Raw genomic sequence first — 14,244 nt, 5'->3', positions numbered from 1 at the left:
CTTCTGACAATTTTTAAAACGAAATGACACATTCTTTCCATTTTAACTGAACTATTGTGTGGCAGGGCAGTGTTTGGAAAAATGCACTGGGCAGGGAGGAACTTATGAGTCTGAAGCCGATGTGCCTCAGTTTCCTTCCCAGTAAACGACAAGGCAGAAGTTATTTAAGTGTGGATATGAATCCTCCAGTGATTTATATGCACATGAAAGTTTGAGAGGCAAACAAAGAATTGCTCACTTTGATAAGGCAGAATGTGGTTATATCTAAAGCCCCTTCTGGCAGGGTGCGGTGGCTCATGTCTGTAATCCCAACACTTTGGGAGGCCAAGGCAGGAGAATCACTTGGGCCCTGGAGTTCAAGACCAGCCAGGACAATACAGTGAGACCTTGTCTCAAAAATTAAAAAAAAAAATTGTTAAGCCTCTTCCTACTCTAATCTTTTGAAATTAAATTCTGAATTGGTCATTTATTCATCTGGATGGATTCCTATGGGCTTGAGCCAATATATGCTCCTTTAGAAAGACAGTTCTGTTCATGGTGAACCCTGCTGAACTCATCAGGTTCCACTCCCACTACTATGCTCCCAAGAGCAGATTGCTTAGCCCATAAGAATAGTGAGATGGCATTACATCTTCATTAGTTCAAACCCATCTGTCTTCCAGCTGGACTCTGAATGTCTGGACCTGGACTGTTTGGGGAAAAGAAGGCAGCCAGTAAGGCTTGTGTCTGGTTTCCAAGATTATAGGGCTTGGCTGGACTAGGCAAGACTTTACCTAAAGCACCTGAAATCAGCCCAACCCAAGACAGGAAGTAGAAATTAAATCTAAGAAGTGAAGCCAGAAATGAGAGCTAGAGGACTGAACTATCAAGGGAGTGAGGTGGAACCATAGTCAAGAAAACAAGATGTGTGGGCCGGGTGCAGTGGGTCACGCCTGTAATCCCATCACTTTGGGAGGTCGAGGCAGGCCAATCATTTGAAGCCAGGAGTTCATGACCAGCCTGGCCAATATGGTGAAACCACGTCTCTACTGAAAATATAAAAATTAGCTGGGCATGGTGGTGGACACCTGTAATCCCAGCTACTGAGGGGGCTGAAGCAAAAGAATCACTTGAACCCAGGAGGCGGAGCCTGCGGTGGACTGAGATCGTGCCACTGCACTCCAGCCTGGGCGAGAGTGAGACTCTGTCTCAAAACAACAAAAACAAAACAAAAAACAACAAAAAACAAAAACAAAAACAAAAACCAAGATATGAACAGAAACATGTTCTTGGGAGCACCTATGCATATTTGCACAGTTTTGAATATGATGTCAAGAGGTTCAGGAATCCCCTGAGCCCCATGCAGTCCCCTAAAGTTGATGGAAGTCAAGCCTGGAACTTCTGCTGGAGAAGAATGGTTTTATGCAGCTAAAAGACCCTCCCCTTTTTCCCCTCTGGGACCCCTGCCCCCATCCCTGACACCTAACATTGGGACACAGAGGATCAGTCCATCAGTACCCATTTTGAGATGGAAAACAGAAAACACCCAGGAGGCAAGGCACAGTATGTTTTTTGCCTTTGTCAACAATGGTCTTTGTCATGGGATTATGGAAAACAAGAAAGGATTGGCTGATGTGACCACTCTTGAAGCCTGGAAAAATAGGCAGGTGGTTTAGAAATTGCCAGCTGATGAAAGAGCACACAGAATTACCTTCCACTCAGCCCCACTGGCCCCTGGGGGCCTCTAATGATCCTTGAAGGAGATGTTAATAACAAGGGCTGATTCCAAGCTTGAGAAGTCTTTTTTTCTTTTGTTTTCTTTTGTTTTCTTTTGTTTTCTTTTCTTTTCTTTCTTTTCTTTTCTTTCTTTCTTTCTTTCTTTTTCTTTCTTTCTTTCTGAGATTCCTTTCTCGTTTTTTCTGCTTCAAAATAGTGTGTAGATCTGATATATAAGCAAAGGTTGGTGGGAAAGAGAGATTAGGTTCTCAAGGATAAAAATAAACATTCACCTGTCAAATGTTGATTCTAGTTTAATTTCCTGACAGCTTTATCCCATAAATAAGGGCTCCCAAGTTTCAATATCCTTTCAATATTTCAATATCCTTTGCAATTTCTAAAAAAGAAATTTCACTGATGCAAGTTGTCGTAGCATGATGGAAGAGAACGGGAAAATCTGGTGAGATCTCCCAATCCACTCACCTTTTAACGCTCTTTTTCTTTCCACTGCTTTCACTGGGCAGTCTCCCTTCTTAAAGTGACAGATTCACAGGGATCCATCCAGCATTTGAAACAGGATTCTCAACCTCTTTGTAAGGTAGAAGTCATCTTGCTGGGCTCCACCTGTTCAGATCATAATTGACTTCTCAATATGTTGAGAGACAGAACGTTTGATAAGTAGCATGTTGATGCATTAAAAAATATGATCATTGATTACCAACTATATAGAAAAATTGTGGTGTAGTAGACATCAATTTCGACTTAACATCACCAGAATACGTGTAATTATGGGGCAGGAATGGCATGTTCATATTTCACCTGATTAACTTGTGAAAATAACAATCATTTTGCAGCAGCCTTCACCTTCAGTTAGTTCAATATGAGAGGGAAATAAGTCGAGGCCAGAATACAGGTTATTAGGAAATGTACAGAGGTGAAGACCCTGCAGTTGAGAGGAATATGGATGTTAAATTAATCCAAGCATCATCTGCTAACAGTTATACAGAGGATGTCTGTGCATACAAAGCAGTGGAGTTCTATAAGCCTATTCCTACAAATTTTGTTCGATAATTACTGCTCTTATTTGTAATCCCTTATACAAATAAGTTATATGATTCACACCATTCTTTTTTTTTTTTTGAGACAGAGTCTCCCTCTGTCACCAGGCTGGAGTGCAGTGACACGATCTCGGCTCACTGCAATCACTGCCTCCCGGGTTCAAGTGAATCCCATGCCTCAGCCTCCCACGTAGCTGGGACTACAGGCATGCACCACCATGCCTGGCAAATATTTTGTATTTTTTAGTAGAGACGGGGTTTCACCATGTTGGCCAGGACAGTCTCGATCTCCTGACCTCGTGATCCACCCGCCTCAGCCTCCCAAAGTGCCAGGATTACAGGCGTGAGCCACCGCGCCCGGCCGATTCACATCATTCTTAAGCAAATAAATGTAATTTTGTACAAAAAAGAAGGGATGGTTTTCTTTAAGATATGACTTATCTCAGTTACCTGTGGAAGAGGAAGAAACCACAAAGGTCCAACATCTCAAACTCAAGGTCCAGCATCTCAATTCGCACAGCATAAGCAAACATCACACACAAAATGCCATCAAATTAATGTCACCACACTAATTGTTCTCTTTAGCAATGAAAGATAAGACAGAATATAGATAGGAATTGAAGTGAATCTATTTGGAGGGTTTTTTTTGACAAGCTTGTTGCTACTTAACTGTGTGGGCTTAGACAGGCACTTTGCATGTCTAGATCCTATTTCCTCATTTGTGAAATAAGAGGATTATATTTACAAGACTTAGCATTTATTGCACATTTTAACGGTGTCAAGCACTGTGCCTGGCATTTTAATGTATTGCCTTTAATCCTTAAAACAACTTTCTGAAGTAGATATTATTATCTCCACATTATAGAAGGGAAAGTTGAGGCCCAAGGAAGTGAATTAACTTGCCAGAAGAGACATAAGAAACCAATGATGCATCTGCAATTGGAATCCTACTCTTTGGGGATCCAAGATATGGTCCTTGTCCTTAAGGTGCTTGTATGCATTTGTGAGGACTGCTGTAATAATGTACCTCAAACTGAATGGCTTTTACAACAGCAGGTGATTGTCTCTCAGTCCTGGAAGCCAAGATTAAGGTGTTGGGAGGGTTGGGTCCTTCTGAGGCCACGAGGGAGAATCTGTTGAATGCTCCTCTCCTGTCTTCTGGTGGTTTGCTGGTAATCTTTGATGTTCCTCGGCTTGTGGCAGCATAACTCCAATCTTCACATGGGGTTCTTTCTGTGTGCCTGTCTGTGCCCAGGTTCTCATTTTTATGATACTAGTCATATTGGATTAGGGAACTACCCGGCTCCAGTATGATGTCATCTTAACTAATTTCATCTGCAATGATGTTATTTCCAAATAAGATCACATTCTGAGGTACTGGGCATTAGGACTTCAACATATGAAGATTTTGGGGGAGAGGAGAGTGAGGGGGTACACAATTCAATCCATAATAATGCATATAAACTTGTTAAGGCTTCGAGATCAAAGTGCACAAAGAGTTAACTAATAGACTAAGCAACAGTTCCAGATGACACTATATGTCAGAGGGCATGAATGTTTGCTTCAGGGGGTAATCAGTGCTAGTTCTTTAGAAGCCTGAGATAATACATTTGGCTGAGATGATCGGAGAATGCCCCACACTGTGATGGGGTTTGAACCAAGTGTCATACAGAGACAAAGAAGGGGTGTTCTGCGCGTGCAAGACAGCTACATTTGTTAGAAGTTATGAGATACGTAAAGAAGTGGGGATGTTGTCCCTGCCATCAAGGAGCTCACAGTCTAGCTCAACAGACAGAAATCAAACTTGAGAAAAGTGAACTATCAAGGCAAATGCTTGAAACATGACTAAGCCCATGCATTAAGGTGAACCACAGCAGCCATGTGAGTGACAGAGGCCAAGGTGAGCCCCAGTGCTTTGTGCGATGTTCGAGGTGAATAGTGACGTGGCCTGGACTTTTCAAGGGGTGTGCTTTGGATAGGAGAAGAGCAGGGAGAGGGGTTTCCAGGGAAAGAATGTGCTGTACACAAAGGGAGTAAAACTCCAGGCCTAACTAAAAGCCACTGGATGTGGTCATCAGGTGGAAGCACCAGGTCCTCATGGGGAAATGCTCCAGGGTTAAGAGTGGAAAAGCTGCCTGGCTGCCTCCATCTTTCCAGAATCCTGTTCCTAAGCCGCTGTCCTAGGAAGGCATTCACCAAAGTATGCAGTCAAAACTTTGGGTCTGTAGGACATTGTAGGATATTCCTCAATTAAAAAGAAAAAGGTTACAGGCTTAATAAGTGCAGGAAATAATAGATTAATCAATGATACAATTTAATTCAGGTCCTGGTGCAACTTGGATGGCGTACTCAGAGTGAGTAATTTTAGGACAGTTTAGTAAATGACTGTGCAGGATTTGAAGAAACCACAAAGGAGAGTACAGTGGCATTGGACTGGTACCAGCCAGGAGCTGTTAACCACCCAAATGGCTGAGGGACCAGGGCGAGAAAGATTACCTCAGAGAGATGCCCAACAGGACCTGTGTGCTTGACTCGAGGGGCACAGGCAGCCCACGATGACTGGATAGGGCAGGGCTGGAAAATAACGTGTCTGCCTCACTCTCCTCCCTCCCTCTGACCTCCCATTGCCACTCGATGGCCAAACGCCCCTGCTTTGGGCCACTTAAGACCCAAAGGCAGGAGGACCCATGGATAGAGAGCATCATGGCAGTCCCCAGGGCACAGAACAGGGTGGGGACGATGCACAGTGGGTGTGGAAGGATGAGATGAATGGATGGCTCAGCACAGTTAAAGTTCCTTCACAGGAGGACTTCTTAGTACAAACCATCCAAAAAGGGGCAATGGAAGGCAGTATTCCTAAACTAGTTTTAGCATAAAACTCCTTTTTTGAAGGAGGACCAGCGATCAAAGGAAACCACTTTGGGAAGCTTTGATCTGTGGGATGAAATCCAAGCCTCTCATATCAGGCAAGCCGCTTTCAGATGAAAGTGTCAGAAACCAATCTCAAACTAACTGAAACAGAGAGAATGTGTTGGTTTACACATAACTGACAAGCCCAGGACAGGAGCATTGATTCTGGCACGAGTGGAAGCGGGAGCTCTGGCGATGATCAGAACTGTCTGTCCCACCAGCTTTGCACACTGCCCGCCTCAGCAACGTGTCATCCTGCATGCTAGCTCTCACCACAAGCTGGGCAATACCATCATGACTGCCCCACACCCACATCCTCCGGCTCAGGAACCCCAGTGAGGAAGGCACCTCTCTCTCCCATGTCTACACACAGATCCCTTGACGATTCTGAGTGCTCCTGCTTGACTGAAGGCTTCATGTCGGAACAGTAACTGCCATTAGTTACGCCTAACCCTCTGGAAGTGGGGAGGGTGACTGACCTAGTTTTCACAAACCCACCAGGACCATGTGAGGTGAGAAAGGACAACTCCAAAGAAACAGAAAAAAAGGGTCATGAGAAAACACACAGACTTTAGTGGAAACTAAAACTATAGCTGCCATGATCTACCATATTTCTTTGCAGGACGTTCATGATTTCCCCTCCAGTTTGGCCACAAACTGTAAATTCCAGTACCCGCTGCTCTCTTGTAAGACCTCCCTGCTTGCCTGCAAGACCTGCCTGCTCCAACCAGCTGGGCTGATCTGCTTACTATTCCTTGAATACACCATAAATTTCCATACTTGTTCCTTAGGCCCTCTTTTGATTTGAATTCTGCTTCATCCAAATCAAGTCTTGAGGCTGCAACAGGCTAGGCACTATGGCTCACGCCTTTAATCCCAGCACTTTGGGAGGCCAAGGCAGGAGGATCACTAGAGGCCAGGAGTTCACGATTAGCCTGGGCAACTTAGTGAGACTATGTATCTATGAAAAATTTTAAAAATTAGCCAGACATGGTGGTATGCACTTGTAGTCCCAGTTACTTTGGAGGCCGAGGTGGGAAGATCACTTGAGCACAAGAGTTTGAGGTTACAATGAGCTATTATATGATCGTGCCACTGCACTCTAGCCTAGGTGATAGAGTGAGACTGTCTCTAAAAAATAAAATAAAATAAGACTGCAACAGAATCTGTCCACTGAGTGTACATTCCTCTACTCCAAACTGCAGTTCTTGTTTTCCCTCCTTGTAACTCCTATTGCATAAAAACTTCTGCACCATCCATTTGATATTTATTACAATCACCTTTTTTTATTGCTCTGTGTGTGTGTGTGTGTGTGTGTGTGTGTGTGTGTGTGTGTGTGTGTGTCCTGTATCTCTACGGACATAACAAGATTGTAGCCTCCTTGAGCTCCACAACATCATCTTTATACTCTTTGTATCTTTCTTGCTTGGCACATTGTATATGCTAATCTAATGTGCTTGGTTGCATTTCAAAATTTCAAGGCTAGCCTCCCACCTTTTCCTGCTTGCCTGCATATTTGTCTATTCTTTATGTCCTCTGCTGACTGGTAGAGTGGCTTTAAAAAATGTTCTTACCTTAGTTGGGTCCCAGTTTCCCATCAAGTGAGTGAGCAATGCTGATATTGTGGAAAAGAATAGCCCATTCATTCATTGATTCATTCATTTACTCACACATTCAGCACCTACTGAGCACCTTCTATGAACAACACACTATGGTAGTGCTGTGAAGCAAAAAAAATGAAAAACAGATGAGTCCTAAGGATATTCAAAACTCTGTATGAAATATAAAATAAGAATAAAATTTTTAAAAGACAAGGTAGAAATGTCAAGACACTTTCTTTACCAACCTCCAGTAGAATGGAATTTGGGAACATCCAACAAAACTACATATAAGTTGACCTCTTGACCCAGCACTGCCACTTCTAAGAATTTACCGTGAAAAGAGGCCACCAAATATATGAAACAACATACTTACAAGAGTTTTCATTGTAATAATTTTGTAATAGAAAAATTAGGAAGCAACCTAAATGTCTATCCTTAGAAGACTAGTAGAATAAACCATGAAACATGATTCATTATTATGTAATAATTATAAATTACTTTAAATGTTATTTAATTAATTATATAATTATATTAATCATAAATTATTATGACTTATTCTACATGATGGAATACTATGCAACCCTAAAAAATACTGAGGAAAACTGTTATGGGTTAAGTGGATTAATTTCCAATACATATAGTTGAGAGAAAAAAGAAGCAAGGTACAAAAGTGCATATAATGTGCTATCTAGGAAGTATTTGCATTAAAAATGTGGATCTAATCCTGAGTAAATGATCAGATGAGTCAGAATATGGTACATTCTACAAGACAACTGTTGTGGGTTCTAAAATATAAAAGAGACAAAAATAAAAATAAAATAAAAGAGAATGTCATTTAAAAAATTAAAATTAAGGGTATATTCTAAATAAAAGAGACAGAACAACTAAATTCAAAGCATGAAACTTGATTGGCTCTTATGTTAAAAAAATAATAAAATTAAAAGACAGATTGAATACAATTAAGAAAAATTAAATATGGACCACTATTAGATATTATTAAATTGATCTTAATTTTCTTGTGTAATAACATTGTTGAGGTGGTGTCATAGCAAAACGAAACATGAAGATAGATGATAGGTAGAGATACAAATAGGTAGGTAAGTAGAGATAATGTTAGTGTGTCAAATTATCAATAATTGGTGAATTTAGGTGAGGAGTATACAGATGTTCATTTTCTTTTCTTTCTTTCTTTCCTTCTTTCTCTCTCTCTTTCTTTGTTTTCTTTCTTTCTTTCTTTCCTTCTTTCTCTCTCTCTCTTTCTCTTTCTTTCTTTCTTTCTTTTCTCTCTTTTTTTTTTTCAAGATCTCGCTCTGTCACCCAGGCTGGAGTGCAGTGGTGTGGTTATAGCTCTCTGCAGCCTCAACCTACCAGGCTCAAGCAATCCTCCCATCTCAGCCTCCCGAGTAGCTGGGACTACAGGTATGTACCAACACACCCAGCTAATTTTTATATTTTTAGTAGAGACAGTGTTTTGTCATGTTGTCCAGGCTGCTTACTTTTTGTGGGGTTTGAAAGCATTAAAAATAAATAATTGGGGAAGAAAAATATATCAAAAATTGTATTCATTAGTCAGAATACTTTCAATTCCAAGTAGAAACCAAACTCAAATAGGCTTAAGCAAAAAAGAGAATGTATTAGGTGCTCAGATGATGTCATATTTCTCTTTCTGTCAAGTGGCTTTCTTCTAACTTGGGCTTATTGCTGCCCAGTGTCAAGATAATAAGCAGCTTACATCCTACCAGTTAGAAACCTCCATAGAAAGAGGACTTCTTGACCAATCATTCCAGCAAATGTCCCAGGCTGTCCCTTTTTGACAAACTTCGGGCTTATTCTTGAACCAATTCTGGTCCCAGGAAGATACTGAGTTCTGATTGGCCAGGACTAAATGTCTTGCCAGTGTGTGGATATAGCCACCCACAAGCATGTACCTGCACCCCTAAGGTGAGGGAAGGATGGCTCTGCAAAAGAAAATCCAGATGCTATTTCCAAAAGAAAGGCAAATGGGTGCATGCCAGACAAAAGGAATGGTTATCCACTGCAAAGAACATCGAAAAATTGAACATAAACATTAAAGCAAATCAAGTACTTACAAGTATTCAATCATATTAACCCACGAGAGAAAACATATTAGCCATTCAAAAACCCTGGTCATTTATTTCATGACTTTAGTATGGCAGAAGAAAATTGTCACTCTTCCTTTACATCTCTTAAACAAATTCAATATGAGGGGCAAGCTGAAAAGGAAATAACTACCTTGGATCTGACCTTATTTCTCTCAAATAATAGTTTGAAGAAGCTGTTCACTGCATCTGTACCTGAGGCCAGAAAGACCTCTTTTGATACAGACTTTGACAAATGAATGGAATACAAACCTCAATCTGATTGCTAGTTATGGGATCTGTACTATGGTCAGGGGACCACGGAGGGCAGCCTCAGTTCAACTGAAATATTTTGTTACTGGTTGGGTGGATTGTTATTTTAAATAGCATATTATTGTTTTCAGAGAAGTTTTTTAATGGTTCTATTTTTCCCTCTCAACATTGAGAAATAGCCCTTTTTATTCTATCCGTGTGCAAATCATTACTTTCATGTTTAGTGTTGTATCATATTGAATATTTATTGAGTCTACTATGAATCATGGAGTTTGTAAATACTGTCACAAGAAAATAAATTCATAAACTACCATTATCATAAAGATTCCTGGAGCCTTCTGCGGTGTTGAGAACCTATCTCATTAGTCACTTAGGAAAGTTATATATGAGATTTACAGTGCTTGCAAGTTGAGCTTTAGAGGTTTTCATATGTGATTGAAGTGCCCATCCATTATTACTCTTACCCAGTAAGTGCACAGATGGTGCTGCGAGCTGAGCAGCAAGGTGGGTGGGGACTCAAAGGCACACCCCTGGTGCTTACAGAGGCCAGTGTGTGGGCTGGCAACAGAGTAGAAGGCGATGCAGCCAAATTCCATGTCTGACACCCTCAATCAGCAGGTAGTGCTGTTCGAGGGACAAGTTAGGCAATGCAGTTTCTACAAGGTTTCCAAAAGGCCTGTGTCCCAAGGAGCACTGTGACCACAGCCCCCACAGTTGATCACACCCTTTGGGTGAAGTGTTCTGAGGTCGGCTGTAGTCAAGGCAAGTCATCTACACAGGGCTATTTATTTATTTAGAGACAGAGTCTCGCTCTGTCCCCCAGGCTGGACTGCAGTGGCACAGTCTCGTCTCACTGCAAGCTCCACCTCACGGGTTCACGCCATTCTCCTGCCTCAGCCTCCTGAGTAGCTGGGACTACAGGCGCCCGCCACCACGCCCGGCTAATTTTTTGTATTTTTAGTAGAGACAGGGTTTCACCGTGTTAGCCAGGATGGTCTCCATCTCCTGACCTTGTGATCCACCCGCCTTGGTCTCCCAAAGTGCTGGGATTACAGGCGTGAGCCACCGTGCCCAGTCTGCATTCCTCTTACTTTCAGATTGCTACTGATGTTCCGTAGGTCAATCTAATCTTTAAAGTATATCGTATTTAAAGGCTCTGGAGATGTTTTCTATTTAAAGAAAGCAAGGGGCAAATCTTAGAAAAGTGTGAGTAGGCTGGGTTCAGTGGCTCATGCCTCTAATCCCAGCACTTTGGGAGGCTGAGGCGGGTGGACCACGAGGTTAGGAGTTTGAGACCAGCCTGATCAACATGGTGAAACCCTGTCTCTACCAAAAATATAAAAATTAGCCAGGCATGGTGATGTGTGCCTGTAATCCAAGCTACTAAGGAGGCTAAGGCAGGAGAATCGCTTGAATCCGGGAGGCAGAGATTGCTGTGAGCTGAGATCGTGCTATTGCACTCCAGCCTGGGCAACATGAGCGAAACTCTGTCTCAAAAGAAAGAAAGAAAGAAAGAAATGAAAAGTGTGAGTAATTACTGCATATTGATTTATTCTATAAACTCGCATCTTATTTCACTGAAATTTAAATATTCGAGGTTTGGGCGAGTTGGTCCACAACTGTAATCCTAGTGCTTTGGGGAAGCTGAGGTAGGAGGATTGCTTGAGACCAGGAGTTCAAGACAAGCCTGGGAAACATAGAAAGACCCTGTGTCTACAAAAAATACAAAAAAAAAAAAAAAAAAGCCAGGTGTGGTGGCACACACCTGTAGTCCCAGCTACTTGGGAGGCTGAGGTGGGAGGATAGCTGGAGCCTGGGAGTTAAGGCTACAGTAAGCTGTGATCATGCCACTGCACTCTAGTATGTGTAATTGAGTGAGATCTTGTCTCCAATACATATATATAAGATATACTTTAAAGATTAGATTGACATATATATATATATATATATATATATATATATATGGTGGTTAGTTTACTCTTTCCAAGAGGTCAAGTTGGTGATCATATCATAGTGACTCTGGCCAGAGAGCTGAGCTTTCTCCTTGCTGCCCTCTATTGCCAGGGTATCTTCTCCTTTGGGCTTGGGGCAACCATCCTCAGCTTCTTTATCTTTTCCCCCTTACTGTACAACACAGTGACTGAGCAACCCCAAGGACTCATTTTGTAGGAGTTGAGGGAGTTCGCATGGGGCACTGTATTTGTGATTCATTTCCGTTAGCCTTACAGAGATGTTGGATGACACTGAATAGCACATCTAGCAATTGAAGCTTGATATTAGCTAATGATAGAGCCAGGCCCCTTTGGCTCTCACTGAACGGGAAACTTAGCTGTTAACTAAAATTAAGTGACTCATTTTGGGGTCAAACAGTAAGTCAGGGATAGAATGAGAATTGAAATCACAGTGCCAAAGAGCTGCAAACACAAAGACTTGAAGATGGGGAAAAAAGGATACAATTTAGGAAGATTAGTTACCCTTTCTCCTGCTTCACTGACAGCCAACCCTGGCTATGCACTATTCTCAGAGATTAATAATTTATTTTGAACCTCAATAATGAATTAGAGTGCTTATGTACACAGCATCTTTGTGTGACAGTTCTATGCTCTGCTCTCGAAGAAAAATGAAGCAGGTTTAAATGGTTTACAGATCTCTGACCACTCCACTGTCTACAACGTTGATGCAGTTCAACTTAATTCAGCAAGAATTTACTTAGCACACATTGTGTGCCAGGCATTGGGCTAATCCTCTAAAATGAATACTGGGGTGCAGTGACTCATGCCTGTAATCCCAGCACTTTGGGAGGCCAAGGTGGGTGGATTACCCGAGGTCAGGAGTTCAAGACCAACCTGGCCAACATGGCGAAACCCCATCTCTACTAAAAATACAAAAATTAGCTGGACATGGTGGCAGGTGCCTATAATCCCAGCTACCTGGGAAGCTGAGGCAAGAGAATTGCTTGAAACTGGGAGGCGGAGGTTGCAGTGAACCGAGATCGTGCCATTGCACTCCAGCCTGGGTTACTGAGCAAGACTCCATCTCAATAATAATAATAATAATGTTTAAAAATTTAAAAAATAAAATGAATACTAGAAATTTAAATAAGACCCAATCCCTGCCCACAATGAACTTGGAATCTAGTCCTCTATTCATTTATTACCTTAAATGTTATTATTTGTACCATTCTCTTTTTGACTGGTATAATTACAAGAAGAACACAATTACATTTTGACTTAAAAGTATCAAGAACACACAGTGTTCTTGAGGACACGATGGTGATTTTTCATTTGGCCAGATGAACTGGCGAATGCCAACAGGCACACATTAGCATCGGCTGCTGCCCTTCAGTTGTAGACTTGGAAAGCATATTCTAAATCCCCCAGTGAAATGTTTTGGCAGGCGTTTTCATCCAGATATTATTAACAGTCAAACTAAAACAATCCACACATCAATTCTGACTCTCAGGGAGGTCCTGGATGGAATTGTTAGGGACTAGAGCTTCAAGTGCTTTTGTCCAACCAAATCACATTTCCCAATCAGTCATAATCTTTTAAGTAGCTTTTCTGTTTGGGGTAAATAAGGTAGCACAGGCATTTCCTTGTCCAGCCACTTTTTGCATTTTTCATTACGGTCACATTTTTGGAGGTTATGACTGATCCAAGACTTAACTATATAAGAATCCTCTCAACAGTAAAAAGACCTTTGGGGAAAAGCATCACACAAGTGTACAGCCAGTTGGAGAGCATGAGCTGCGCAGTCCATTCATTCAACAATTACTTATCGAGCACTCCGCTAGACCTTGTACATCTTAGACCAATGACTCAATCTTTGAGCCTCAGCTTTCCTCATCTGTGAAATGGGAATAATATACCTACTCACAGGGTGGTGATGGACATGAACTCAGCAGCTATGTGAAAGTTCTCATCCCAGGATGCACACATCCCAGGGGAGGTGTTCAGTCAACATGAGTTTCCTTCACTGCTAGGGGAAAAGGGTCACACATATCAGTGAAATGTTTTGTTTTGTTTTTTCCCTCGCTTTTTTCCAATTGCCTTCCCCACTTCAGCCCTCTTCAGCTTTACAGATGCACTCTTGGAAATGCCTTCATGCTTCTGTCCTCTGACCTCGTAGTCTATCCTCATTCTTACCTACTAGGTCTCAGAACATCAGCCATCCTTCCTGCTGGCCGGATCCATTCCTCCTGTGCTTGGGAGCCCACCTTCCTGATTCCTAAGAACACCCTGCCATCCAAAACATCACTCTCTTCCTGTCTTCAGGTACCATATTACTTTATGCCTATAAAGAAGCTTGACTTTCCTCCTGGGCTCTTGAGCCCCCCATCTGACCGACCAGAACCCTCTCACTCTGTTTTACTTCCAAGCCAGGCTCTGGAAGGAGTGGACACTGTCTACTCTCTCCCTACACAAGCCACTGTCCTCTGGCTTCCAGCTTCCCCATGCCACTGAGGCAGCCCTTGCCAAGGTCATCATTCATTTCCAGGCCTACTGGATGTTATTTCACCTTCTTGTTCTCTTCAGTTCTTCATAACTTTGGAGACTGTTTTTTTTTTTTGAAACTTCCACTTCCTTGGCTCTGTGTTGCTGCCATTTG

Source organism: Hylobates moloch, unplaced genomic scaffold (assembly GCF_009828535.3).
Source record: "Hylobates moloch isolate HMO894 unplaced genomic scaffold, HMol_V3 SCAFFOLD_4, whole genome shotgun sequence".
Classification (NCBI taxonomy): Eukaryota; Metazoa; Chordata; class Mammalia; order Primates; family Hylobatidae; genus Hylobates; species Hylobates moloch.
This window is presented reverse-complemented; position numbering follows the sequence as displayed.